At 42.1% G+C, this 4,592-nt stretch overlaps 1 pseudogene; it reads right to left on the reverse strand.

The window, feature by feature from the left end:
• On the reverse strand, positions 1-3,426 carry LOC121841101 (annotated as a pseudogene).
• Between the last annotated feature and the right edge of the window lie 1,166 nt (positions 3,427-4,592).

Consider the following 4,592-nt stretch of genomic DNA (forward strand, 5'->3'; position numbering starts at 1 on the left):
CATATTTAAATACATTTTATTTGCAATGTCCAGCAATGCAATATGGTATGAATCAACAGATGTACAGTGTGTTTTTACAAGTACAAAGTATTTCCTGAATAGTAAATTGTATGCAGTGATACTAATGCATTTTGAAAAGTCCTTTATAAAATTCCCTCACTTTAGTCAATCTCTTCAATGGTTGGGCCTTGGGAGCTGTCACCAGAGCTGGTCCGTGCCTGATCTCCACAGCAACCTGTGGGCATCCCTCCCTGCTGGTACAGCTTGGTAATAATAGGCTGGCATACTTTCTCCAGCTCCTTAGCTGATGCTCATACTCCTCTTTGTCGCCCAGCTGGTTGTTCTCCAACCAGGAAATGGTCTGGTCGCACCTGTCCACCACTTTCTTTTTGTCCTCCTGGCTGATCTTGCCTTTCATGTTGTCGTCCTCCACGCTGCTCTTCATATTGAAGGCGTACGACTCCAGGGAGTTCTTGGCAGCTATCTTCTCCCTCTGTGCGTCATCCTCAGCTTTGTATTTGTCAGCGTCCTGCACCATCCTCTCAATATCCTCTTTGCTGAGCCGGCCCTTGTCGTTGGTGATGGTGATCTTGTTCTCTTTGCCCGTGCTCTTGTCCACCGCTGATACGTTCAGAATGCCGTTGGCGTCGATGTCAAAGGTCACCTCGACCTGAGGGACTCCTCGTGGGGCAGGGGGGATCCCAGAGAGCTCAAACTTCCCCAGGAGGTTGTTGTCCTTGGTCATGGCTCTCTCTCCCTCGTAGACCTGGATCATGACCCCGGGCTGGTTGTCGGAGTAAGTGGTGAAGGTCTGGGTCTGTTTGGATGGGATGGTGGTGTTGCGTTTGATCAGGGCGGTCATGACCCCTCCGGCGGTTTCGATGCCCAGGGACAGGGGAGCCACATCCAGCAGCAGCAGGTCCTGGACGTTCTCAGACTTGTCGCCAGACAAGATGGCCGCCTGGATGGCAGCGCCGTAGGCCACCGCCTCGTCTGGGTTGATGCTCTTGTTTAGCTCTCGGCCGTTGAAAAAGTCCTGCAGGAGCTTCTGGACCTTGGGGATCCGGGTGGAGCCTCCGACTAGGACGACGTCGTGAATTTGGGCCTTGTCCATCTTGGCATCCCTGAGGGCTTTCTCCACAGGCTCCAGGGTTCCCCTGAAGAGGTCGGAACACATCTCCTCAAAACGAGCCCTGGTGATGGAGGTGTAGAAGTCAATGCCCTCAAAAAGAGAGTCAATCTCAATGCTGGCCTGGGAGCTGGAAGACAGTGTTCTCTTGGCCCTCTCGCAGGCTGTCCTCAGCCTCCTCAGAGCCCGCTTGTTCTGGCTGATGTCCTTCTTGTGTTTCCTCTTGAACTCCTCCACAAAGTGACTGACCAGGCGGTTGTCAAAGTCCTCCCCGCCCAGGTGAGTGTCTCCAGCTGTGGCCTTCACCTCAAAGATCCCATCCTCGATGGTCAGGATGGAGACGTCAAAGGTGCCCCCACCCAGGTCAAAAATCAGGACGTTGCGTTCCCTGGACATGCCTTTGTCCATGCCGTAGGCGATGGCTGCCGCCGTGGGCTCGTTGATGATCCTCAGCACATTCAGCCCAGCGATCACTCCAGCGTCCTTAGTGGCCTGTCTCTGTGAATCGTTGAAGTAGGCAGGGACTGTGATGACTGCATTGGACACCTTCTGGCCCAGGTAAGCCTCAGCGATCTCCCTCATCTTCACCAGGACCATGGAGGAGATCTCCTCTGGGTTGAAGGATTTGTTCTCACCTTTGTAATCGACCTGAACTTTAGGCTTTCCTCCGTCGCTGACCACCTTGAAGGGCCAGTGCTTCATGTCGGCTTGCACGACCTGATCGTTGAACTTTCGGCCAATCAGGCGTTTGGCGTCGAAAACGGTGTTGTTGGGGTTCATGGCCACCTGGTTCTTTGCTGCGTCTCCGATGAGTCTCTCAGTGTCTGTGAAGGCCACATAGCTGGGTGTGGTCCTGTTGCCCTGGTCGTTGGCGATGATCTCCACTTTACCATGCTGGAACACCCCCACACAGGAGTAGGTGGTGCCCAGGTCAATGCCGATAGACGGGCCTTTAGCTGATGACATCTTGGTGGTTTGGAGTTAGTTGCCTACAAATGAATGAAATAATATTTTAGAAAATGATATTATTCTATGAAAATCTAGGTGCAAGTAATGACAATCTCCACCAACAGAGATGTTAGCCTAAATATACTTGAATAACAACCAGACCTGGGTTCAAATACATGCGTATTTAAGTATTTCTAATTCTTATTTTCTGTGTATTTGAGTATTTTGGGGAGGCAGCGTAGCCTAGTGGTTAGAGCATTGGACTATTAACCAGAAGGTTGCAAGTTCATATCAAGGTACAAATCTGTCGTTCTGCCCCTGAACAAGGCAGTTAACCCTCTGTTCCTAGACTGTCATTGAAAATAAGAATGAGTTCTTAACTGACTTGCCTAGTTAAATAAATGTTTTTTTAAAAATCAAATATTGTGGCGACTTCTAATTAAAGTATTTTCAAATCATTTTATTTCAATACTATTTTAATCTATTTTCAAATACTGGTCTCCAAATACATTTCAAATACACCTAGGAACAAACAATCCTTGGTTCAAATGCAAGGAATATTTAAATATTTAAATTTTAAAATACACTTATTTGAGTATTTTCAAATACATGATAATACTTTCCAAATGTATTTCCAAACACATTCCAATATTCAACTACTTATATTTGAAAATGTACTGGTATTTTAAAGTCCTTGAAAAACAATAATAAGCATTTGAACCCCGGTCTGAAAACAACACTGTTGTCAATGTTTGTGTTATATATTAGTGTTATATACATATATACATATATATATATAAATATATATATTAGTGTTAGACACAATCATTTCTGCTAATCTATTACAGAGAAACTCTTTTCACAACAGGCCTCCATTTTTTCTATGAACACTCCTGAATAATATTGTGTTATCTTCACAGAATTAGAGCAGACTTTCTTAAAATGAACAAATAACTAATTATAATAATAATATGCTACAAAAGAAAATGTAGGCATAGTCTGTCCAATGAATGTTATTATAATATTATATCATTATAATATTATTTCTTTATTAGTTAACCAAATATTCTGGCATAATGTTATAGCTAAATCAGCTGTGTCCACACAACCAACATAGCATCATTGTTTATTCTATCAAGTTTATAACTGTCACAGCCATTATGAAAATAGGGTCCTGAATTAATTCCCCTTTACTTACAGTTTATGAATGTAGAAGTCTGTTGAACGTATCTCTTCTCTTTTCTTGCTTTCTTTTCCCTTTAGTATTCTCGTTGAGTCGATGTTTGAATCTGAATGTACTGGTACTGAATGTACCAGAATATATACCATCCCCATTGCCTAAAAAATAGCACTCATGATTTCTAGCCATTTCTTGAACTCTCCGACTACATTGCTCAAGAGAGCGCAGCATTCCTGTGCAATGACGCAGGCTGCGAGGCGTATGCAAATGAACGTTCTCGTTATTCCAGAGCGTTCGAGAGGCGCGGAGACCTGTCCAGAACGCACACACACAGCACACTAATAGTGAAAACATTATTTGTATTGATTAAAATTATCAAAAACCGTTAATGATTCAAATTTCAACACAAATGAAACAGCATCCGGTTCAACCTTATTCAGTCGACATTTCAGTCTATCGGCCACACTGCAGTTCCTCAACAGTTCACGAGATGTCAGTCTATAAATTTTTTCTCACTAATGAATAATAGACATGTATTGTAAGAGAATTGAGTGCCTACTGCACAAGTGGTATGTGCAACTCACCACAAGTTAATGTGCCTCCAGGGAAGATCCTTTTTGTTGTATTTAAGCCAGACTATTTAAGATATCCAGTATTAATTGTTAAATGAAAGACAAATGATGAACACACTGGCTAATCCTTCTCTATTCTATTCTAGTCAATGTTATTCTGTTCTAAACCATTCTAGTCTACCCGATTCCGTACTGATGGCCTATCAGTTCACATTTGCTTACCAAAAACAAGATATCTCCATGATATCCCCATCACGAGGATATCTTGTTAATGCTAAAGCAAATGTGAACTCCTTGTGACATTCTCCTGTGAATTTTAATTACAAAAAACACAAATGGTAGCTAAAGTATTTGCTAATATGCATTGCATTCAGAAAGTATTCAGACCCCTTGACTTTTTCCACAATTTGTTAAGTTACAGCCTTATTCTAAAAATGTATGAAATGATTTTTTTCATCATCAGGGCTGAATACTTATGTAAATAAGGTATTTCTGTTTTTATTTTTAATAAATATGAGACAATAAAAAATAAAATGTTTTTTCTTTGTTGGTATGAGATATTTTTTTAATTGTCTCATATTTATAAAAAAAACAAACAGAAATACCTTATTTACATAAGTATTCAGCCCTGGATACTTATGAGTGTAGATGTGCTCAAAGATGCCCTCTGGTGGTCTGATTGAGCATTAATGGCAACAATGGCTGACAGTAAAATACTATGATTTCACGCACTTTAAGTTGCCTTACCATATCAAAATGCAAC

This window comes from Oncorhynchus tshawytscha, linkage group LG27 (assembly GCF_018296145.1).
Source record: "Oncorhynchus tshawytscha isolate Ot180627B linkage group LG27, Otsh_v2.0, whole genome shotgun sequence".
In the NCBI taxonomy this organism is placed as follows: Eukaryota; Metazoa; Chordata; class Actinopteri; order Salmoniformes; family Salmonidae; genus Oncorhynchus; species Oncorhynchus tshawytscha.